The sequence below is a fragment of the Anomaloglossus baeobatrachus genome, chromosome 3, assembly GCF_048569485.1.
Source record: "Anomaloglossus baeobatrachus isolate aAnoBae1 chromosome 3, aAnoBae1.hap1, whole genome shotgun sequence".
NCBI classification, from domain to species: Eukaryota; Metazoa; Chordata; class Amphibia; order Anura; family Aromobatidae; genus Anomaloglossus; species Anomaloglossus baeobatrachus.
This window is the reverse complement of record NC_134355.1, coordinates 455,992,424-456,018,629: the sequence shown is the minus strand read 5'-3', so window position 1 is coordinate 456,018,629 and position 26,206 is coordinate 455,992,424. Positions and strand designations below refer to the sequence as shown.

The following is a 26,206-nucleotide window of genomic DNA, read 5'->3' as shown; positions in this document are numbered from 1 at the left end:
ACCAAACTTTCTGCATTAGAATGAGAGTTCAAAATTGTACACAGAAATGAAACATTCAGGCTTTCTACTACAGTGATGAAACTTTTTGCATATTACTGATTAATTTAATAACACAATTATGAACAGGTATTAAACATATCATTTAAAAAAGTAGAGAAAAGTTGTGAAGAAAAAGAAACCTAATCACAACTATTTTTTGCAGTTGGTATTGTTACATGTATATTCATTTTTTACTTCACATGGAAATTGTGGTCTTTAGGTTATCATTCCTTATGGACATTTGAAGAATGCTATAAAATGTTACTGTTTATTGCAACGGTATCCTAATAACCAGGAAACCAATGCACTTCTCATGGACAAAAAAGATGGGGTACATCGCTGTGTGTGACACCGCAGGAGCGACGAACATCTCCTTACCTGTCTCCACCGGCAATGCGGAAGGAAGGAGGTAGACGGGATGTTACGTCCCGCTCATCTCCGCCCCTCCGCTTCTATTGGACGCCTGCCGTGTGACGTCGCTGTGACGCCGCACGAACCGCCCCCTTAAAAAGGAGTCGGTTCGCCGGCCAGAACGACGTCGCAGGGCAGGTAAGTTCGTGTGACTGGGGTAAAGAAAGGTTGTGCGCCACGTGCAGCGATTTGCCCGTGTCGCACAACCGACGGGGTCGGGTACGATCGCTTGCGATCTCGCTAGCGAGATCGCAGCGTGTAAAGCCCCCTTAATTGTTAATTTAACAAAGCAATCATTTTAGGTATATCTTTCCACTGCTGACTATGGTAAGTTCCAGCTGGACAACCTAAAAGCAATTAACTAGGCAATATTAATTTATTGAGTCTCAGATTATTATATACCGTAGACGTATAGGTAGGAGTGGGGTTTGTACAATCCATGTGTGATAAGGAGAACCCAGGAGAAATAAAACACGAAACCACTAGGTGTCGCCAGGCATACTAGTGGACTGGATCTGCCAGGTTTGTACATTAAGTAGCACCAAATGTGCACTACAGCACTAAACATTCCAAACTGTACTTATTTTAAAAATTTTGAGATTTTTGGCAAAAAATTGCAATTTCTTGAGCTGCTTCGCCACGTCACGGCAAATCTCATTTGAAGCAGTCCTACACTAAAATATTTTTATAAAATGTGCCATACGGCCTCACATATGAATAGTAGAACTGCTCCCAGCAGCACTCACCTGGTCTATTTCAATCCCGTACCCATGACTGAGTCATGGCTGTGGGCGGGACAGGTCCAAGCAAATGCTGCATGAAGCAAATAGCCTGTGGACAAAGCCTGATGACCTAATGTGAACAGTCACCAACCGCCAAAATCTAGACAGATGGAATACATCCCAAATTGGGGTGCAAAGCAAGGTGGAGGTCAACCACCGACCAATTCAATGAAGAAAAAACAAAAAGCAGCACCAAATGTGCACTACAGCACTAAACATTCCAAACTGTACTTATTTTAAAAATTTTGAGATTTTTGGCAAAAAATTGCAATTTCTTGAGCTGCTTCGCCACGTCACGGCAAATCTCATTTGAAGCAGTCCTACACTAAAATATTTTTATAAAATGTGCCATACGGCCTCACATATGAATAGTAGAACTGCTCCCAGCAGCACTCACCTGGTCTATTTCAATCCCGTACCCATGACTGAGTCATGGCTGTGGGCGGGACAGGTCCAAGCAAATGTTGCATGAAGCAAATAGCCTGTGGACAAAGCCTGATGACCTAATGTGAACAGTCACCAACCGCCAAAATCTAGACAGATGGAATACATCCCAAATTGGGGTGCAAAGCAAGGTGGAGGTCAACCACCGACCAATTCAATGAAGAAAAAACAAAAAGCAGCACCAAATGTGCACTACAGCACTGAACATTCCAAACTGTACTTATTTTAAAAATTTTGAGATTTTTGGCAAAAAATTGCAATTTCTTGAGCTGCTTCGCCACGTCACGGCAAATCTCATTTGAAGCAGTCCTACACTAAAATATTTTTATAAAATGTGCCATACGGCCTCACATATGAATAGTAGAACTGCTCCCAGCAGCACTCACCTGGTCTATTTCAATCCCGTACCCATGACTGAGTCATGGCTGTGGGCGGGACAGGTCCAAGCAAATGCTGCATGAAGCAAATAGCCTGTGGACAAAGCCTGATGACCTAATGTGAACAGTCACCAACCGCCAAAATCTAGACAGATGGAATACATCCCAAATTGGGGTGCAAAGCAAGGTGGAGGTCAACCACCGACCAATTCAATGAAGAAAAAACAAAAAGCAGCACCAAATGTGCACTACAGCACTAAACATTCCAAACTGTACTTATTTTAAAAATTTTGAGATTTTTGGCAAAAAATTGCAATTTCTTGAGCTGCTTCGCCACGTCACGGCAAATCTCATTTGAAGCAGTCCTACACTAAAATATTTTTATAAAATGTGCCATACGGCCTCACATATGAATAGTAGAACTGCTCCCAGCAGCACTCACCTGGTCTATTTCAATCCCGTACCCATGACTGAGTCATGGCTGTGGGCGGGACAGGTCCAAGCAAATGCTGCATGAAGCAAATAGCCTGTGGACAAAGCCTGATGACCTAATGTGAACAGTCACCAACCGCCAAAATCTAGACAGATGGAATACATCCCAAATTGGGGTGCAAAGCAAGGTGGAGGTCAACCACCGACCAATTCAATGAAGAAAAAACAAAAAGCAGCACCAAATGTGCACTACAGCACTAAACATTCCAAACTGTACTTATTTTAAAAATTTTGAGATTTTTGGCAAAAAATTGCAATTTCTTGAGCTGCTTCGCCACGTTACGGCAAATCTCATTTGAAGCAGTCCTACACTAAAATATTTTTATAAAATGTGCCATACGGCCTCACATATGAATAGTAGAACTGCTCCCAGCAGCACTCACCTGGTCTATTTCAATCCCGTACCCATGACTGAGTCATGGCTGTGAGGCCGTATGGCACATTTTATAAAAATATTTTAGTGTAGGACTGCTTCAAATGAGATTTGCCGTGACGTGGCGAAGCAGCTCAAGAAATTGCAATTTTTTGCCAAAAATCTCAAAATTTTTAAAATAAGTACAGTTTGGAATGTTTAGTGCCGCAGTGCACATTTGGTGCTGGCTTTTTGTTTTTTCTTCTTTGTACATTAAGTGTTGCTAGACACACCTAGTGAGGGGGAGTCAAACAAGCCAGCGGTCAAAAGCCTGGAGATAATGTAAATGACAAAAGGAGGTAGCAGAGTCCGAGTCAGGTGATGAGCCGGGGTCAGTAATCAGAGAGGTCATGTAAGTACAAGAAAGTGAGCAGAGCCGAAGTCAGGAGTCGAGCCCATGGTCAGGGAGTCAGGGAATTAAGTCAGTAGGTAAGGAGATTGTAGGGGAACAGCAGAACAAAGTAGTGGGACAAGATCAGGTCAGACACTTACAGGAACCAGAGACATCCACTGCTTCACGGGAACTATCACTGGCGACTTTCCTGGTGAAACAGCTCCCAGATATAGCAGAGCAATCACCCGTAGCAAGGCTCCAAGAACTGACCCCTCCCACACCACACAGGACTCGACCGGGAACTGGGGAAAATGATGAGGCGCAGCAAATGCTCTGCAGTTGAGCAGAGCACCGCTGAACAGAATCATGACACCATGCACATGTACATATGCAGCAGACTGAGACTGATTCATACTGTATGGGACTGATTTTCAATCACAGATATTTCTGCAACATGTCCGCCATGTGTGATTGTGGCACCCCTGAGGCATCAGGTGCCACATAGTACTGTATCCAGTTATAGGTGCAGTACTTATCCAGGGTTCCTGGGAGACTAGTTCCGGTAAACACCAAACAACATCATTTAAAACACACACATTTCTTTGCCCTTTTTCCAGACTGGGTAACAGGCTAGAGACGGATCTGATGGATGGCCACCTATTGGTCAGGGCTTATCCAATCCCGCAAGTCAGAAACCTGGGAGGGGCGAGTCTGGATAGTTGACAGGGACATTTGAAATTCAGTCAGGAGTTGATGTTGAGTCAGGGAGGGTGTGAGGATACTCAGGTCCAGTGAGAAAAACAAAGAGTGACATCGGTGGGCTAAAGGAGTACAGTTGCCGGGGAGAGTACAGTGTCAGTACTCACGGGACCGAGCACAGGTGGGGTGCAGAGCCCTTGTTCAGAAGGACGCTTTAGACTCACCTGTTAAATCTGCCAGGTGAGGGGATCATCAAGGTTTCTCACCGACTTTAGAGTCCGGGACACAACAGCAAAGAGGGAACCTGGGAACTGGGACAGATGTTCAACCCATTGAGAGGCTCAAGCTGCCTGCTATATGGGCCAGGACTATGAGACCAGGAGGGGACCCCAAAACCCTTCAGGCCATGGGAATCCACCAATTACAGAATGGTGCATGTAGGAAGAGCTCACCAGGTCATAACACAGGCACCGGGATAAAAGGAACACAGGATCACCTGAGATCCACATTGGCAGAGACCAGCACCAGGCGGGTGGCTGTACCACAGAACTAGTGAGTAAAGAACAAGTTGAACCGCAGTCCCTGTGTCATCTGAATTCTTCTCGCACCTCTGCATAACCAACTTTCACTATACTACAACCATCAGCATTCTTCCCTGGGGCTTAACTCTACTTGCGGAAGGCCATAACATCCAAGCTGCTGAATACCAACAGCCCCAGCCATGAGAGACTACGCAGTGGTGGCTCCCTCATATAGCCGCATACCGCAAGTGTCGTCACGAAAGACATTTTTTTTAAATTATTTTATTTTCCATTATCATTTTCAAGCGACCACCAGGGCCACGGAACCGGGCACCAGACATCCGTGACAAGTCCTCGTGATTCAATGCCCAGAACAGAGTATCCCACAGGCCCTGGGGTGTGTCAACTTGATTATTCACAGCTTAGATGAGTATTATCCGATGATCCACCATGTTACTTCACAAGCACTTATCAGCTACATAGAATATGTAATAATTTCACTTAGATTCAGCTATTGAAATACAGTATATTTCTAACATACCTTTACATTGTTTTAAATCTAGGATTCAACACTGCAAAAGGAGATCTAATACGCTCAATTCTTTATCCAAAAGCCATGAATTTTAAGCTTCACAGAGAAGTGACGAAAGTCCTCATTGGCCTAATTGTGCTTTCTCTTATTGGAGTTATTTACACTGTGGCTGTTTATTCACTGACTGGAGTAAGTATTTTCCATGGTATTGTAATTTATAGATCCTATGTAGGGATGAGCGAATCTGAGGTTCGTGGTTCAGATTCAGAAACCGACTTCCAAAAAAACAAGGTTTGGGTTTGAAGTTTGAGTAACGAGTGCAAACCACTCAAGCAAGTAGCGCTGTGCTTGTGTATAAGTGATGCTCAGCCCAGTGCAAGCCACGTGCAAAGTTTGAACGTCTCGCATTTGGGGTAAAATCAGCGTGATCAGATTTAGTGTGCACATACAAAAAAAAATTAGAAAAACCCTGTCCACCCCCGCGGATGGCTGGCTGCATGTGGATGGAGCCACGAACTGCCCAATTAGTGACTTCCATTGAGGTTCGGTTCAAGTCAGGGTCACAAACAGAACCTTATCTAAGGTTCACTCATCTCTAATCCTATGCACTTTTGTCAGAATAGTATAAAGCACGTAATCTTTCCAGTATTCCATTTCCAGTGACATGAACGTTCATTTTACTGGCCTCTTTGTGTAGGTTTTTCTTTTTCATAATTTAAAGTACAGAACATGACAATGATTAATTTACAATGATCAATTTACAATGTACAATAAACATTTTCAATGATCAAATATGGCTTTTTAAGTGTAACATATACTTACATTGTAGCATAGTGACTTAAAAACTTCCTAGTGTTAGGAGGATAGGCATGGTAATCTACACCGCTAATGGTAAACCAATACACCAGAAGACGTTGTGCTGAATGATTTTTCTCTGTATGCTCTCTACACACTTCAAAGTTGAACCAATTTTGTATTCCTGCTGCAGCCTCGCTCACAGAAGCCAGTGTGGTCATTACTGACAGTGGATACTTGTCATGCCATGGTGGGATGGTGCCCAGCAGATAGTGTAAAGTGAATGGAAACAGGAACAAGGGGGTCCTGGCAATGGGGGTATACGTTTCCCCCTAAACACTCACCTGAGGTTGAACCCTGCACTCCCTGTCATCCCTTGATGGGTCCTTCCCTTAGTGTGTGATCACATATCTAAGTCCTGGCTGACCCTGGGCTTATCTGCCCCCGGCTAGTGAGCTGGGCACAAAGACATTAGTCTTTCTACAACAAAAAGGCAAGACAGAAAGAGGTACAAACACTTGGATGTAAAATAACAAATGGATTTCCACAGCTTCCAAAGGATAACTATTCCTGGGAGGTCAGCATAGGAGAACTATCACTGGCATGTGGGAGACTCAGGAGTAAGTTTAAATAATGAAATAGAGTGGTATAAGCTGCAGTAGCTGATTAGAGCTAAATGGAATCTCAGCAGAATCAAATAGGAACTCTTAACCCCTTCATCACCAAATGAAGTTAAATCTGCTGTATTCATGTAAAAATATAATCTATAATCTGCTAGTCATCATGACCTTCTTATTCCAGATAACATAAAGGTCTCAGCCGAAAGTGACACACTCGTGACAATACCACTTTACAATCAGTGAACCCTTCATTCTCCCAACCTTCAGACAAATTGCTTGCATCCAGAGGGAGTGAGCTCTGCAGCGTTTTCTCTTCCTTTGGATGTATGAGATGCGTCCAAAGGCGCAGAAAGTGAAGTGCCCGTTGATTGTGTGGACTGATTGCGTGACATCACACTGGTATCCGATCCCAGGAACATAATGCCAACACCGCTGGAACAGTGTCAGCACTAAAGCTGAGAATAAGTTTTATTATTATAAAAAAAAAAAAAAATACAGATTGAGAAGGGGTTGTCCAAGCCTGGTCAACCCCTTTAATGTACTTTTATTTTTCCCAACCACCATGCTGCAGCATTCTTTCAATGCAGAATTCAAGCTCCTTTAGAAGCTCTTGTTACCTGTTTTGAGCCCCCAACTTTCAATCTTCGTAATGGTGCGAGGAGCTATTGCAGTCATCGCTCATAACATCACTTACTATATTGTGGGCAGCTTGAAGCACATCCCTGCACATTGATTGTTAGCTAACTCTGCACAAATTTGCTGTAGAGTGCACTGTCAAAGTGCAGGTGCTTACAGCTGTAGCTCTTGAGATAGTGAGCAGTACGTTCCAATTACTTCAAGCCGGCGGCTCCCAGGACGAAATATGTTAATTTTCCCCTGGTATCCACACTTCAGTAATCATAAAGCATTGGAATGGTATTTATCTGCAAATTGACCCTAGATATGAGATAAATAATGTTTTCCAATGTGTTGGGTTCCCTTAAAGTACTATATAGATTGTGATGTACCAATCGTGCTGATTAGCTATTAAAAGTAGCTCCTGAAGGAGCATGAACTGGGCTTTGGAACGCATTGCAAAAGCACTACAGAAAAGTGACTTTGTAAAGCAAAAGTGGTTTATCACCAGCTAACCACTCAACAGTAACTTTCTGGATAGTTGATCACCAAGATGTTTTCGTCAAATTATTATTATTATTATTATTATTATTATTATTATTATTATTATTATTATTATTATTATTATTATTATTATTAATAATCGTCTCTGTTGACCTTATAATTCATGACTTCATCTATATTAAAAACTAGCAAAATAACTAATTTATATATATTTTTTTCTTAACATACATTTTATAGGCTACAGCAAGTGATTTGGTAATCATGGCACTTATTATGGCCACTGTTGCAATTCCAGTTTCTCTGCCTCCAGCCTTGACCATCTGCAGTCTTTATTCCCAAAGTCGCTTAAAAAAGCAAGGGATATTTTGCATCAGTCCTCAGCGAATTGTTGTGTGTGGACAGTTGAACCTCCTCTGTTTCGATAAAGTAAGTGGTTATGTGTTTACAATAGCTGCATTATTACTGCATGCTAAATACAGTACAGTTAGGTCCAGAAATATTTGGACAGTGACACAATTTTCGCGAGTTGGGCTCTGCATGCCACCACATTGGATTTGAAATGAAATCTCTACAACAGAATTCAAGTGCAGATTGTAACGTTTAATTTGAAGGTTTGAACAAAAATATCTGATAGAAATTGTAGGAATTGTACACATTTCTTTACAAACACTCCACATTTTAGGAGGTCAAAAGTAATTGGACAAATAAACCAAACCCAAACAAAATATTTTTATTTTCAATATTTTGTTGTGAATCCTTTGGCGGCAATCACTGCCTTAAGTCTGGAACCCATGGACATCACCAAACGCTGGGTTTCCTCCTTCTTAATGCTTTGCCAGGCCTTTACAGCCGCAGCCTTCAGGTCTTGCTTGTTTGTGGGTCTTTCCGTCTTAAGTCTGGATTTGAGCAAGTGAAATGCATGCTCAATTGGGTTAAGATCTGGTGATTGACTTGGCCATTGCAGAATGTTCCACTTTTTTGCACTCATGAACTCCTGGGTAGCTTTGGCGGTATGCTTGGGGTCATTGTCCATCTGTACTATGAAGCGCCGTCCGATCAACTTTGCGGCATTTGGCTGAATCTGGGCTGAAAGTATATCCCGGTACACTTCAGAATTCATCCGGCTACTCTTGTCTGCTGTTATGTCATCAATAAACACAAGTGACCCAGTGCCATTGAAAGCCATGCATGCCCATGCCATCACGTTGCCTCCACCATGTTTTACAGAGGATGTGGTGTGCCTTGGATCATGTGCCGTTCCCTTTCTTCTCCCAACTTTTTTCTTCCCATCATTCTGGTACAGGTTGATCTTTGTCTCATCTGTCCATAGAATACTTTTCCAGAACTGAGCTGGCTTCATGAGGTGTTTTTCAGCAAATTTAACTCTGGCCTGGCTATTTTTGGAATTGATGAATGGTTTGCATCTAGATGTGAACCCTTTGTATTTAATTTCATGGAGTCTTCTCTTTACTGTTGACTTAGAGACGGATACACCCACTTCACTGAGAGTGTTCTGGACTTCAGTTGATGTTGTGAACGGGTTCTTCTTCACCAAAGAAAGTATGCGGCGATCATCCACCACTGTTGTCATCCGTGGACGCCCAGGCCTTTTTGAGTTCCCAAGCTCACCAGTCAATTCCTTTTTTCTCAGAATGTACCCGACTGTTGATTTTGCTACTCCAAGCATGTCTGCTATCTCTCTGATGGATTTTTTCTTTTTTTTCAGCCTCAGGATGTTCTGCTTCACCTCAATTGAGAGTTCCTTAGACCACATGTTGTCTGGTCACAGCAACAGCTTCCAAATGCAAAACCACACACCTGTAATCAACCCCAGACCTTTTAACTACTTCATTGATTACAGGTTAACGAGGGAGACGCCTTCAGAGTTAATTGCAGCCCTTAGAGTCCCTTGTCCAATTACTTTTGGTCCCTTGAAAAAGAGGAGGCTATGCATTACAGAGCTATGATTCCTAAACCCTTTCTCCGATTTGGATGTGAAAACTCTAATATTGCAGCTGGGAGTGTGCACTTTCAGCCCATATTATATATATAATTGTATTTCTGAACATGTTTTTGTAAACAGCTAAAATAACAAAACTTGTGTCACTGTCCAAATATTTCTGGACCTAACTGTATATAGTGATTCCATTGTTATGTTCATTTTAAAAAAGTTTATTTAAAAAAAAAATTGTGTTAAATTGCTAAATTTACAGGGTCTGCAACATAAAGACAACCCTTGTTCCTATTAAGCAATATAAGGTAGACACCATGGCTTCCCCTGTTGAACAGTTGCTCCTCAGTTCAACTTCTGTATAAAAAGTGGATGTACAGTACAGACCAAAAGTTTGGACACACCTTCTCATTCAAAGAGTTTTCTTTATTTTCATGACTCTGAAAATTGTAAATTCACATTGAAGGCATCAAAACTATGAATTAACACAAGTGGAATGAAATACTTAACAAAAAAGTGTGAAACAACTGAAAATATGTCTTATATCCTAGGTTCTTCACAGTAGCCACCTTTTGCTTTGATTACTGCTTTCACACTCTTGGCATTCTCTAGATTAGCTTTAAGAGGTAGTCACCAGAAATGTTTTTCACTTCACAGGGGTGCCCTGTCACTTTTAATAAGTGGTATTTCTTGCCTTATAAATGGGTTTGGGACCATCAGTTGTGTTGTGCAGAAGTCTGGTGGATACACAGCTGATGGTCCTACTGAATAGACTGTTAGAATTGGTATTATGGCAAGGAAAAATCAGCTAAGTAAAGAAAAACGAGTGGCCATCATTACTTTAAGACATAAAGGCCAGTCAGTCCGAAAAATTGGGAAAACTTTGAAAGTGACCCAAGTGCAGTGGCAAAAACCATCAAACGCTACAAAGAAACTGGCTCACATGAGGACCGACCTAGGAAAGGAAGACCAAGATTCACCTCTGCTGCAGAGGATAAGTTTATCTGAGTCACTAGCCTCAGAAATTGCAGGTTAACAGCAGTTTAGATTAGAGACCAGGTCAATGCCACACAGAGTTTTAGCAGAAGACACATCTCTAGAACAACTGTTAAGAGGAGACTTTGTGCAGCAGAAGAGACTTGTTTGGGTTAAAGAACACAAGCAATGGACATTAGACCAGTGGAAAGCTGTGCTTTGGTCTGATGAGTCCAAATTTGAGATCTTTGGATCCAACCACCGTGTCTTTGTGCGACGCAGATAAGGTGAACGGGTGGACTCTACATTCCTGGATCCCACCGTGAAGCATGGCGGAAGAGGTGTGATGATGTGTGGGTGCTTTGCTGGTGACACTGTTGGGGATTTATTCAAAACTGAAGGCATACTGAACCAGCATGGCTACCACAGCATCTTGCAGCGGCATGCTATTCCATCCGGTTTGTGTTTAGTTGGACCCTCATTTATTTTTCAACAGGACAATGACCCCAAACACACCTCCAGGCTGTGTAAGGGTTATTTGACTAAGAAGGAGAGTTATGGGATGCTACGCCAGATAACCTGGCCTCCACAGTCACCAGACCTGAACCCAATCGAGATGGTTTGGGGTGAGCTGGACCGCAGAGTGAAGGCAAAAAAGCCAACAAGTGCTAAGCATCTCTGGGAACTCCTTCAAGACTGTTGGAAGACCATTTCCTGTGACCACCACCTGAAGCTCATCAAGAGAAAGCCAAGAGTGTGCAAAGCAGTAATCAAAGCAAAAGGTGGCTACTTTGAAGAACCTAGAATATAAGGCCGGTTTCACACGTCAGTGAAAAACACAGACGTTTTTCACTGGCGTGTAAAACACACACATGTCCCTGCGTGTGCCGAAAATCACAGCACACGTGGGTTGTCTAAGTGCAATCCGGGCTCCGTTCTCCATGGCCCGTGATTGAACTTAGAGATTCACTCACCTGCGCCCGCTCCCGCTGTCCGTGGTGCTGAATCCTCCCGCGACGCAGCATCCGGCCGGCGGTGACCCCTGCAGGAGCTGCTTCCGGGTCGGCTGTGTCGCGCATAATGAATATGCGCGACAGTAATCAGCCGGCACAGAAGGAGCAGAGAGAACGGGCTGCAGAGGACATCGCTGGACGCCGGGTGAGTTAAAATGTTTATTATTTTAAAAGCACGTTTTTTTCTGGCACGTGTTTCACGGACTACACCACTGCGTGGTCCGTGGAACATCAGTGATGCCAGAAAAAAATGGACATGTCTCCATGCAGCAATCACGCACACGCGGGTACGCTGCACGGAGACACGTGCAGTGACAAATCACTGACGTGTGAGCAGACCCATTCATTAGAATGGGTCTGCGTATGTCAGTGATTCTGGTACGTTTAAAAAAAAGCACAAACGTACCAGAATCGCTGACGTGTGAAAGGGGCCTAAGACATATTTTCAGTTCTTTCACACTTTTTTTGTTAAGCATTTCATTCCACATGTGTTAATTCATAGTTTTGATGCCTTCACTGTGAATCTACAATTTTCAGAGTCATGAAAATAAAGAAAACTCTTTGAATGAGGTGTGTCCAAACTTTTGGTCTGTACTGTATGATGTTTGTATTGTGCAATATCTATTTTTTTAAAAGCATTAAAATAATTCTAAATTATAGAAATTTTAATGAATAAAAATTGTGTAAGTTCCCAAACTCTGATAAATAAAATGAGAACTAGTGGGTTATTGTTCATAAGAAATTAATGATAAGAATACATTAATGTTACTTAAAAGCACAAACAAGTGTATTTTTACCCAGACAGGTACATTGACTGAAGGTGGATTAGATTTGTGGGGCATTGTAGCTTCTGAAAAGAACAGGTAGGTTAATGTATGTGTCTATGTAGAAAGTACTGTATTGGAGATAAGTATAAAAATACTTTACAATTAAAGATTTTTTAGAAAATGATAAAGCAATATTAAGAATCCGGTCTTCACTGTGTCCTAGGGAGTGTAAATGGTTAACCACAGGGCAGGCCAAATTTTTCTCTATATTCAATTTCTCTATCACGTTCAGGCTGGGGTTTAAGAATGTGAAGGCTGACGCATTATCACACTGTCTTGAGAACCTCCATCTTTCTTTCTTCCTCAGGGCATTGGGGTTTTTATGGTATCCTCAGAGATGGACGTAGAGATCCATAAAGTCCAGTCTTTGGCCTCTTCCACTACTCCAAGGTCCAAAATATTTGTACCGGTGTACCTAACACTTCATCTGTTACGAGAGTGTCATGATTTAGTCTTGCATGGTTATCCTGGGTTAAGCTCTTTTGGTGGCCATCCGTCTATAATGATATTGGAGATTTTGTGTTCATTTGTGAAGTTTGACCACACGCTAACATTTGCAATAACCAAGTGGTCAGGGAATTGGCTCTATTGCCAATTTCAAAAATACCATAGATTCATTTCTCCATGGATTTCATCAAGGATTTGCCTCTGTCTGATGGGAAAACTGTTATTTGAGTGGTGGTAGACCAAATCAACAAACAGGCTCATTTTGCTCTTTAATCAGGGTTACTTAATGCAGAGACACTTTCCAGGTTGTTTATTAGTCATATTGTGAGTTTGAATGGTATTCTTTTTAACGTTGTGTCTGATAGCGGAATGCAATGTGTCTCCAAATTTGGAGAGCTTTTTGTATAAAGCTGGGGATCAACTTGTCATTTTTTTCCCTGAAACAGTCAAATAGAAAAGGCAAATCAATATTTAGATCAAATTTTAAGTGTTTCATTGCAGCTCAGCAGGAGGACTGGTGTTCATATTTATATCTAGCTGAATACTCCTTTAATAGTCAGATCAGTCAGTCCACTGGAACCTCGCATTTTTCTGTAATTATGGTGTTCATCCCCATTTTGGTGAATTCAAGAAAATATTGGGGTTATTCAGATTCACTAAAAGCAGAAGGTCGATAGAAATCATTTGGTGGGTCCTGTCTTTAAAGTTAGTGATAGAGTTTGTTTGTCATCCCAAAATAATAAACTGAAAGAACCATTGACAAAGTTCGGTTCTAAGTTCATAGACCATTATGGGATTCTGGAAGTAGTCAAACCGGTGGCTTTTAGATTGAAACTACCTGTCCCTTTATAGTCCTTATGTTTTCATTAGCTCGCTTTTAAAAAAGTTTGTCCCTTCTGTATTATATCCCTTTTTCCCATCTTCTCCAGTTCCAGTCAATACAGGTTTGGAGTACAAGGTACAGAGGATTGTGAATTCTTGACAGGTCCAAAATTCTCTCCGCTATCTAGTTCATTGGAAAGGATACGGATCTGAGGAGAGATCCTGGCTCCCAGCTCGATCTGTGAAGGCTGTTCAAATGCTCAGGGCCTTCCATTTAAGATTTCCTGAGAAATCTGGAGTCTTGTGGTCCTCGATAGAAGAGGGGGTATTCTAATGAAACCACCGTTCACTGTGTCCAAGGAACACAGTGAATGACAGTTCAGATGCCCAGTATTTGGCAGGGGCATATTTAGTTATCAGTATTGTGAATAAGATAACATTGCTGCTAAATCAGGGACTGGGTATGCAGACATTCCTCATACAATTCAGGATTTCCCTGAAACTCAAACAGGCCAGGACTACTGGGCTTCATCCAGGTGTCACCCATTCGGTGTGATGCCTGACTATTTAGCAGGCTGACAGTAGTCAGACCATTGCCAGTCATAGCTTTCCTCGGTGGTATTTGTGCCTTGCCTTTCTGTACTCTGCTTCTCTGATCTCTTGCTGCCTGACCTTGCCTTTAACTATGTATTTGCCTAGCCCCTCTTTTCTTAATCAGTTACCGTTTTGGACTTTTGATTTGGACCTTGACCTGGTTTCTCTTTTGTCTTGCCCCTCTGCCTTTAACCTACACTTTTGGTATTTGACCCTAAACTTCTTGACTTACCTGCCTCACAGCTTGTGTGTGAGTAGTGACTATAGCCAGCATCACAAACAATGTAACTTAAATATCAGACTATTATTTGCAGAATTAAATGGATTCTCCTATATAAGACAGCTGAGAGGAACCTGCAAAAGTGTCCGTTATAGTCACTCACAGCTCTGCAGTGAGACCAGGATAGTAGAGCGTGGCCATCACACTGGTAATACCTCCTTTTATTTAAAATAAGGTCTGAAGACACAGTTATCTTCCAGGCAGCATCCTCCCAAAAACATGTTTCCAAGAAGATACATTTCAATTCTCTCATTTTGTGTTAGTTACTTGTCTCATACTGGTAACTCCCCCTTCTATTTAATGTATGCCCTGGAGGCAGTTATCTTCCAGTCAGATTCTGCCCCATAGGCTGTAACGGCTCATGATTTATCCACAACAAGGCATTTGATATGACACATAGGGGGATGACCGTTTCAACAGTCTATAACCTGTCTGCCCATATTGATAGTTTAGATAGGTCTAATGTGGTGACAGATTCCCTTTAACCTTATTATCTAATCAATATTTCAAGATGTTTACATGGGCTTAGCCTTATTATTTAATCATTAATATTGCAACATATATAAATGGTCTTAGCCTTATTATCTAATTATTATGTTACATGAAAGTTATGTGGTTGTATACTACATGTAGTTTATGATTAATGAATGCTTGATTAATTATTTAGTATTTTCCCCCACACTGACCCTCTCCATAATGTTCCCCCACACATTGCTTTACTCCATAAAATCCCCTATACCATTCACGTCTCCATAATGTCCTTCATACCGCTCCATAATATCCCCGATACTATGCACTGCTGCATAATTTCCCCCACACCATGCACCACTGCATAATTTCCCCCCACACACTGCATCTCTCCATATTGTTCCCCCATGTCCTGCACCACTCTATAATATTCCACCACTCCTTGCACCACTCCATAATGTTCCACCACACCCTTCACTACTCCATAATCTCCCTCCCATACCATGTACTACTCTTCATAATGTCCCTTGTACCTCTCCATGATGTCCCCGACACCCTGCACTTCTCCATATTGTACACCTACACCCTGCACCTTTCTGTAATATTCCCCCATGCCCTGCACATCTCTAAAAGGTTGCCCCACACCCTGCATCTCTCTATAATGTTCCCCCTACACCCTACACTTCTCAATAACATCCCCCACACCCTGCACTTTTCCATAATATTCCCCCACCCTGCACCTGTCCGTAATGTTTTCCTATAACCTTCACCTCTGCAAAAGTTTCCCCCACAGACTACATCTCTACACTATGTTCACTCACACCCTGCACGTCTCCAGAATAATTTTTCACAACCTGCACCTCTACATAATGTTCCCATTAACCTCTCCATAATGTCAGTCAAACCCTGCACCTCTCCATAATATTCCCCCACACTCTGCACCACTTCATAATGTTCTATTACACCATGCTCCTCTCCATAATGTCCCCCGCACCTGTCTATAATGCTCCCCATACCTTGCACCTTTCCATAATGTTCCTCCACAACCTGCACCTTACCATATTGTTTTCCCACACTCTACACCTTACAATACACCTTATAATATTCCCCATACCCTGCACTACTCCATACTTTTTTCCACAGCTTTCACCTCTTGATAATGTTCCCCCACACCCTGCAATACTCCTTAATGCCCTCAACACTCTGCACCACTCCATTATGTTCTCCCATACTCTTCACCGCACCATAATGTTCACTCACACCCTGCACCACTCCATAACGTCTTTCACACCCTGCACCTCTCTTTAATTTTCCCACACACCCTGCACCTCTCTTTAATGTTCCCACACACACCCTGCACCTTTCCATAATGTCCCCCACTATGCACATTTTCATAATGTTCCACTACACCTATGCATAATGTCCCCCCATGCTCTGCACCTCTCCATAATATCTCCATGCCCATGCCCTGCACTGCTCCATAATGTCCTCCAACAAACTCCACAACTCTATAATGTTCCTCCACATTCTTCATCTCTCCTTATTGTTCCCCTACCACAACCTTCACCTCTCCACAATGTTCCCCTACACTCCACCCCCTTCCTACACCTGTAATAGTATATATAATCTTCGGCTCCTCCTGGAGCACTTACTGTTTCCGACCGGGTCATGGCCTTCTCTGCCTGTGCAGCCCTGGCAACATTATGAAAGATGCAAATTCAGCTGAGTATAGGAGAATGAGAAGCGGAACCTCCCAGTGCTCCTCAGACTGAATAGCCTCCTTCAGCAGGCCGAATGTGGCCGAATGTGGCCAGTAGGCCATATGTAGAGAGGGCCTGCTTTAGTGCTACATGAAAGGCACTTAAGGGTGTAAGTGTACAAACCTTGCTCTAATCGCAGTTTTCCCTCCTACATCAACACTCCCTGAACTGCTTATAGAGAACAGTATGCCGAGCATCGGTCCCCCTGGTCTCACGTAAGACCCTAAAACATCATACGGCCGGCAAATCACAGTAATTCCAGTAGTTAATATGGCTATGGCATTACCATGCATGGCTGGAAATGACCGCATATTTATTGGCTGTCTAACAGCTGCAAAACACGAGAGTCAGAAACTTGAGCATGGCCCTTGAGCATCCACAATCCTTGATTGAGTAACAAGCAAGCCTGAGCACCCCAATGCACGATTGAGTATCGAGCAGTACCGAGCACACTCGGTCATCACTAGTGACATGTTTGTAATTTTATGAATGGCTATATTTATATAATGAGAAACCTATTTTTCTTTCTATATGTGTGTGTATGTGTATATATATATATATACATATATATATATATATATATATATATATATGTGTCGCCCTGGGCAAGCCAGGGGACACAGACAACAACACACACGCACCCCACATTCCCTGCAGGTTCACCAGCTAACCCACAAATCCTTGTTGCCTTCCTCCAGAGGTTGATGATGCACACCAGGGGGTGGGCCAGGCGGTTGGCTCCGCCCACCAAGGAGCTCACAACTCTGGAGGCGGGAAGAAACCAGGCAGTTCAGCCAGGGAGGAGGAAGTGGAAGGAAGTGAAGTGTAGTGGAGCTGAAGAGAGAAAGCTCAGGGAGGAGCAGGAGTGAGGAGCTAAGATAGAGTTGAGCCCAGGCAGGGCAAGAGTAAAGGAGGAAAGTAAGTGAAGTGACAGTAAAGAAAGAAAGCCTGAAGTTAGTCTGTGGCTGTGTGCCCAGACGGAGTCAGCAAGGTCAGCAGACAGTGGTGAAGATCTGCAGTGGGACTGTCTGGAGGTTGCTGGAAGGGCCACGGAGGCTGTGTGTATCCGGGGGTCTGGAGCAGTATACAAAGGGCAGTCAGCACCAGAGCAGGGGCTTTCGGATCCCAGCAAGGCTTGGAGTCGCTGTAAATTGCTAAATCCGTTAGTGAAGGGGACGTAGATCCCCCAACAAGCAAGTCCTGATTGACGGCAAAGGTCCAACCACAACGGGGAAACACCGCCACCGCCAAGGCACCAGTTTCCCAGGGCCGGCGCCTGCGGGCAAAGTGTGGAGCTCCTCCGGCACAGATTGCAGTCGGGGAGCGGGTAACCGGTGGGAATCCACCGCTACCAAACAGACATTTCAAAGGTGCAGGGAAGAGACCGTCACCGCTAACTGCAGGGAACCGCAGCACCGTGAACCGTCCGAGGGACCCGTCCAACCAGCCGTTTGTTTACCGAGAACTGTGTCGTGTTTACTGGCTGAGTGAGTACCTCAGTGCCGCAAGGCACAGTGCTGCCCCTGCACCCCACTGGGCCCGGGATCACCAACCCCTACCCACGGAGGGGCGACACAACAACTGGCTGCTCCACATCACCATCCCCGGGATCCCCATATTGAGCAGCGGTGGTGAAATCACCACAACCGTGGGTGGCGTCACGAACTATAACAATCCCCACACCCAACCACAAAACCCCCCTTTCACTCACGGGCGAGGAGTGCCGCTCGAGAAGCCCCGGGATCCGGCCCACCGCTCGAGCCACCACTGAGCAGCTGCCGGACCCGAGCAGAAGGGGTGAGCGCGGTGTGCTGACACCCTCCTCCCCGCCCGCGACAACTTGGCGTCACGAACAGGATCCTACCACTCTGCCGTCAGGTAGAGGTGCGCCTTGTTACCGCCGGAGGCATCCGGCAGAAAAATTTCAGAAGCCGCCATCTTTGGCGCGAAAAGTTCCCGCTCGAGCGTCTTCTCGAGCAGTAGAGGCGCGAAGGCCAAAACTCCGCCCCGAGAGAGGAGGGGCCTGAAAGAGCTAAGGGGGACGGAAACAAGATGTCTGCGCCCGACGGAGCCGCTGGAGGAGCGGTGGTCGCAGCCGCAGCGGCACCCGCGAATGGGAATGGGCCTGCCCAGGTCCCGGTCGTACCGGCGGGAGGTGCCGCGGCCCCCGCGCTTGCTCAGGTCATGCCGTTTTCCTTGCCCTATGCGCCTGGAGCTGCCTGGCTACCGCGGTATGACGGGAAACCGGATGCCCTACAGGCCTTCCGGAAAAAGCTTAACCCGTTGCTAGAGCTGTACCCCCTGACTGATAAGCAACGTGCAGCGATAGTGCTAGGCCAGTTAACCGGTGCGGCGGAGCAGGAAGCGGAGACCTGGGCCGAGGGGGACCGGCTCTCTGTAGCCACCATCTTTGAGAAGCTACAGACTGCCTTCGAGACCCGGACTGAAGCTGAGCTGAGGATGCAGTTTTACCAGTGCCAGCAACGAGCTGGAGATAGCATTCGGGACTATGCTCTACGTCTGCAGACCGCCCTCCGCACGCTGAAGCGGGTGAACTCTATTAATGAGGCGGATAGCAACAAGATGTTAGTGGAGCAATTTGCGCAGGGGATGAGGTCCCCTGAGGATCGTAAACAACTCCGGCTGTGGGCCCTGGAACACCCTGATGTGGACTTTGCTGTGTTAAAGGAGCGGGCTATCAAAGCACTACAGCCCCCAGCTGCTGAAGTTCTGGAACCCGTCCCGTGGCCCGTCGAGACAGCTCCTGTTGTGGCGGCCTCAGCCAAACCAACCTCTTTAATGCCTGCAGCCCCGAGCAGCACAGTAGAAGAGCTGGCAGCCCAGGTCCGTCGCATGGACGGAGACCTTGCCAAGATCCTTGCTGCGCTACAACCTCTGACCAGATCTCAGCCTCCAGTGCAGATACAGCTTGCTGACAGTCCTGAAGATGTTCCCTGGATGCAGCGGAGAAGCGCTAACAACCCACGGAGCAGACCCTCAATCTGCTACAAGTGCCGTAAGCCGGGCCATTACTACCGACAGTGCCCGTTAAACGAGCAACCCCTGGGGCCCCGGGCCAATCCTCAGGAGTAGAACACCGTGGCCCCCCGGACTGGCGAGACCGATATGTCGGGGCCCGCCCTATCATCCCCGTGGCTGTGGACGGCATACCGGTGATGGCTCTCTTGGACACTGGATCACAGGTAACTACCATACCGTACACGTTGTATCAGCAGTATTGGGCCACAGACGAGCTGGCGCCTCCAGACAATAGTATAAATTTGATTGCCGCTAATGGACTTCCATTGACCAAGGTGGGGTATAAACAAGTGGCTATGACAGTGGGGCAAGCTGAACTGCAACACCAGGGTATGATTGTGATCTTGAATGAACCCAGTGATCATAACCCGAAAATAGTGCTGGGAACCAATGTGATGGAACACTGCATGGCTGATGTGTTGAACCTATTGCAACAGCTAGCCGCCACAGCGGCAGGGAGCCGGCAGAGGGCTGTGCAGCGTGAGATCCGCACCCTGATGTACCGCCAGCATGTAAGCTCAACAGGAGGGGAGATTGGTGGAGTGAGAGTGATGGATGTTGCTCCATTGGCTGTGCCCCCTAGGAGTGAGATGATGATCTGGTGTAGGGCAGCAGTAGGGCCTCAGGGGCGTGACTACCCTGCGATGATGGAGCCCATGCCCTCCGAACACTGGCCCACTGTAGTGGCCGCCCGAGGGGTGGTAGATGTGAAGAAAGGGAGAGTGCCCGTGAGAGTGTTGAACTGTGGGGAGGAAGAAGTCAGGCTGCCCCGGTATGCCACCATTGCCAAGCTGCTCACCCTGGACCCTCACACTATCCATGAAGCCAGTCCATCCACACTCCCACCTACCCCCAGCACTTCCCCACCCCAGGGGGACACAAAGGAGTGGCACCAACAGCTACATGTAGGCACTGATGATACCCCTACACATCACAGGGCCGGGGTACACAGGGTGGTGCAGGAGTACGAACAGGTTTTCAGTAAGCACCCCCTAGACTTTGGGCGGATCAAGGGGGTCCAACACCATATTCCCACCGGTGAACATCCCCCTATCAAAGAGAGGTATAGACCTATTCCCCCTGCACATTACCAGTGTGCCAAAGATATGTTGAGGAATATGAAGGAGGCAGGGGTTATTCGGGACAGCTGTAGTCCCTGGGCCGCTCCATTGGTACTGGTCAAGAAGAAGGATGGCACCATGCGGATGTGTGTGGACTACCGGAAGATCAACCAGATAACCCATAAAGATGCCTATCCCTTACCTCGTATTGAAGAGTCTTTGGCTGCACTGAGAACTGCAAACTACTTCTCGACCCTTGACCTCACCAGCGGATACTGGCAAGTGGCCGTGGCCCCCGAGGACCGGGAGAAGACCGCCTTCACCACCCCGATGGGGCTCTGCGAATTCAATAGCATGCCGTTTGGGCTGTGCAATGCCCCCGGGACCTTCCAACGGTTGATGGAGTGCTGTCTGGGACATTTAAACTTCGAGACCGTCCTGCTGTATTTGGATGATGTGATTGTTTATTCCCAGACGTATGAAGCCCATCTGGAGCACCTGGCCGAGGTGTTCGCGTCCCTTGCCAAGTACGGGATGAAGTTGAAGCCCTCAAAATGCCACTTGCTGAAACCCAGGGTGCAATATCTAGGGCATGTGGTGAGTGCGGATGGTGTCGCCCCCGACCCTGAGAAGATTACTGCCATCCAGAGCTGGCCGAGACCAACTACAGTGAGGGAAGTAAGGCAGTTTCTGGGTCTGGTAGGGTACTATCAGCGCTTTATAAAAGGGTACACGAAGATGGCTGCCCACATGCAAGATCTCCTCGTGGGACAGACCAAAGGTGGTAGACCCATTGGAGCCCCACTGTCGTGGGAGGACAAGCACGAGGAGTCCTTTTGCCAGTTGAAGGCGGCCTTGACCGGAGAAGAGGTCCTGGCGTACCCTGACTATGGGCGCCCGTTTATCCTCCACACGGACGCCAGTAACGTGGGGCTAGGAGCGGTCCTATCCCAGGTCCAAGATGGAAAGGAGAAGGTGATTGCCTATGCTAGCTGAAAACTCCGGCCGACCGAAAGGAACCCCGAGAATTATAGCTCCTTCAAGCTCGAGCTATTGGCGTTGGTATGGGCTATCACGGAGCGGTTCCGCCACTACTTGGCGGCAGCAACCTTCACCGCGTTTACGGACAACAATCCGCTGACACATCTAAACACGGCCAAGTTGGGCGCGCTGGAGCAGCGGTGGGTAGCCCGGCTAGCCAACTATGATTTCACCATAAAGTACCGAGCTGGTCGTGTCAACATAAATGCTGATGCACTCTCCCGGATGCCCCATTTGTCAGAAGAGGGATGCGAGGATGACGACCTCGAGGAGATCGAGTTGCCTGCGTTTCACCAGCCGCCTACTGAGAGGGTACAAGTATGCCAGCAGAGGGTAGATCTGGACCCGCGGCCCAGTCAAGAGTGGCAGGGCGCCCAGGACCATGCGCCGGCTGTCCGCCTTGTCAAGACTCTGGTGGAACAAGGTGCTATGGGAATAGACCCTGCCGCTCCAGCCGAAGCCCAACGCTTGTGGAAAGAACGAAAACGGCTTTACCTACACCAAGGGAGGCTGTACCGTGAGCTGATCAACCCAAAGACCCATGAGAAAATATGCCAGTTGATTGTTCCTCAAGCTGAGGTCGCTACTGTCCTGCGGGCATACCATGATGGAGCTGGCCACTTCGGGTGGAAAAAGCTGGAGATGCTGTTGAGGGAGCGGTTCTATTGGAGTGGGATGCGTGAATCGGTGGAAGCCTGGTGCTGAGAGTGCGGTCCTTGTACACTGAGGAGAAAGGACGAGACTAGCCAGAGGGCACCGTTACATCCCATCGTTACCCATCAGCCGCTGGAACTGGTCGCCCTGGACCATGTCAAGCTCACCCCTAGCCGAAGTGGGTACACCTACGCATTGACCATGGTAGACCACTACTCAAGATTTATGGTGGTAGTCCCCGTTAAGGACCTAACTGGTCGAACCGCTGCTCGAGCGTTCCAGGCTTATTTCTGCCGACCCCATGGGTACCCCGAGAAGGTGCTAACTGACCAAGGCCCGGCTTTTGAAGCAGAGGTGTTTCACGAATTCTGCCAGTTGTACGGCTGCAAGAAGATCCGGACCACTCCGTACCACGCCCAAACCAACGGCATGTGCGAGAAAATGAACCACTTGGTCCTGGGGCTCCTCAAGACGTTACCGCTGGAAGAACGGAACATGTGGCCGGAAAAGCTACCTGACTTGGTCGACATGTACAATAATATCCCGTCCAGCTCGACGAAATGCACCCCAGCGTATTTGATGAGGGCTCGGCCTGGCCGCCTGCCGGTGGATCTGGAGATGGGGTTGGAAGCTCCGGAAGCACTCCCTTCAACGGCGGAGTGGGAAAGTCGGAGGAGGGCACAGTACCGGCAAATCCAGGAGTATGTGGAGAAAAACCTCAGTCGAAGTCGAGAGCAGCAAGAGCACCGGTTCAACCAGAAGGCGCCCGCAGGTCCTTTCCAGCCAGGAGATGTGGTGCTGAAACGGAAGAGAAAAACCCACAAGCTGGATGATCAGTGGGAGCAAGTCCCTTATGTCATACAACCCACAGAATGGGGAGAAGGGAAAACCTACCAGATCAGTCGTGACCAAGGGGGCACCCTAGCCACAGTTTCCCGGGACCATCTAAAAAAATGCCCCCCAGCGCTGAAGGCAGAGGCTGAAGTACCGGTTCCTCCATCAGTGGAGAAGGCAGCAGAGGTAATCCACACTGTAATGGGTGACTTCCCAGCAGACTGGCCTACACAGAACGGCGCGGTGATACTTCCAGTGATACTGTTCCCGCAACCCGTGGATGAAGAAGTAGTGGAAGCGGTTAACCGTGAGCCAGAACCAGTGCCAGTGCCCAGGGATGAACCTGTACCCAGCCCCCCTACACCTCCGCCTGCTCCACACTATAGCAGGGAGGAGGAACCAATTGTTCCCTCTACCCCACTGTCTAGCACCACTGACACCGGGCCCCGAAGGTCCACCCGTTCCAACCTAGGTAGACCCCCACTTAGGTACAGGGAGACCGTTCTATGAGCAAAAGGGGTCCGCAAATGTAAAAGAGTGTTGTTGTTTGTTTGAAAAAGTTGTTGAAAGAATGATAAGTGAAATTACCGAAGAAGTCACCTGATTTGTTTGTTGATTTGCAACCGGCAGGAGCTGGCACCGTTGTCCCCGTGGGGACCGTTTAAGTTTTGCATGGGAACTATCCATGGACAAGCCCGTGAACTTGCAGGGCACCACAAACGTTAAGTGGCTTGTAAATATGTTGGGTACCGTTACCGTTTCCGCAATGCCGCCTCCGGAGAGGCAGGTTGGAGGGAGAGCCCTGAGCAGAGCAGGCTAGGGCCCAGCCACCAAAGGAACCGGTGGCTACCCTCTGGAGGGCAAGGACAGATCCCGCTCGGGTAACTTGTGCTGGACTGTGGGTCAAGGGGTGCTGCCTGGGTTTTAGGGGCAGCATCAGGGCCAGGTTGCTTGGGTGGGAGAGAGCGGAAACCGTGACCGTACACCGTTGCAACGTTATAAGTAAATGTGCCTCCCGTCTTGGGAAGAGTTGAATTAAAAATGTTACCGTTATAATGTTATACCGTTTTACCTTTACAGAAAAACAAAAAGGAAAATAAAACCGGTGTTGGACGGGCAGCCCGAGGACGGTCTGCGTTTTGCTAAGGGGGAATGTGTCACCCTGGGCAAGCCAGGGGACACAGACAACAACACACACGCACCCCACATTCCCTGCAGGTTCACCAGCTAACCCACAAATCCTTGTTGCCTTCCTCCAGAGGTTGATGATGCAAACCAGGGGGTGGGCCAGGCGGTTGGCTCCGCCCACCAAGGAGCTCACAACTCTGGAGGCGGGAAGAAACCAGGCAGTTCAGCCAGGGAGGAGGAAGTGGAAGGAAGTGAAGTGTAGTGGAGCTGAAGAGAGAAAGCTCAGGGAGGAGCAGGAGTGAGGAGCTAAGATAGAGTTGAGCCCAGGCAGGGCAAGAGTAAAGGAGGAAAGTAAGTGAAGTGACAGTAAAGAAAGAAAGCCTGAAGTTAGTCTGTGGCTGTGTGCCCAGACGGAGTCAGCAAGGTCAGCAGACAGTGGTGAAGATCTGCAGTGGGACTGTCTGGAGGTTGCTGGAAGGGCCACGAAGGCTGTGTGTATCCGGGGGTCTGGAGCAGTATACAAAGGGCAGTCAGCACCAGAGCAGGGGCTTTCGGATCCCAGCAAGGCTTGGAGTCGCTGTAAATTGCTAAATCCGTTAGTGAAGGGGACGTAGATCCCCCAACAAGCAAGTCCTGATTGACGGCAAAGGTCCAACCACAACGGGGAAACACCGCCACCGCCAAGGCACCAGTTTCCCAGGGCCGGCGCCTGCGGGCAAAGTGTGGAGCTCCTCCGGCACAGATTGCAGTCGGGGAGCGGGTAACCGGTGGGAATCCACCGCTACCAAACAGACATTTCAAAGGTGCAGGGAAGAGACCGTCACCGCTAACTGCAGGGAACCGCAGCACCGTGAACCGTCCGAGGGACCCGTCCAACCAGCCGTTTGTTTACCGAGAACTGTGTCGTGTTTACTGGCTGAGTGAGTACCTCAGTGCCGCAAGGCACAGCGCTGCCCCTGCACCCCACTGGGCCCGGGATCACCAACCCCTACCCACGGAGGGGCGACACAACAACTGGCTGCTCCACATCACCATCCCCGGGATCCCCATATTGAGCAGCGGTGGTGAAATCACCACAACCGTGGGTGGCGTCACGAACTATAACAATCCCCACACCCAACCACAAAACCCCCCTTTCACTCACGGGCGAGGAGTGCCGCTCGAGAAGCCCCGGGATCCGGCCCACCGCTCGAGCCACCACTGAGCAGCTGCCGGACCCGAGCAGAAGGGGTGAGCGCGGTGTGCTGACACCCTCCTCCCCGCCCGCGACATATATATGTATATGTACCGCCCCGGAGGTAGTCTAGCTGCTCGGATCTGGGATCATGGCTCGAGGGGGTCGTCTGGACCTGGTCTCTCGGACACTTTGATCCGTAAAAGGGGATATTTACAGGGGAGAAGTTTGTGACGCCACCTGAGTGTTGCGATGATAGGAGTACCGCCGCTGCTGTAGGGAGTACCAAGGCAGATGGAGTTAAGCAGCCTGATGTTAGTCCCTCCACAGGTAGGGAAAGCCCCGGGCTCAGGGTGTTTGGTGGTTATTTAGGAGCACAGGGTGCAGGGGGCAAGGGTACTCACTGTGGGTAGTCATGGTGTTGGATGAGGATTATAAAGGAGACACACACGCTGCAGGTAAACCAAATTCTCTGTGTGCCGCTGCCACTGTGGGAAGCCTGTCCAAGTGCCCAGTCCCACCGGTGTCACGTAGTAATCCTGAGTCTGCTTCTGTGCACAG

General features: G+C 47.3%; 1 pseudogene; it reads left to right on the top strand.

The window, feature by feature from the left end:
- Positions 1–26,206, top strand: part of LOC142297273 (putative cation-transporting ATPase 13A4) — a 332,303-nt pseudogene that overhangs the window by 80,296 nt on the left and 225,801 nt on the right.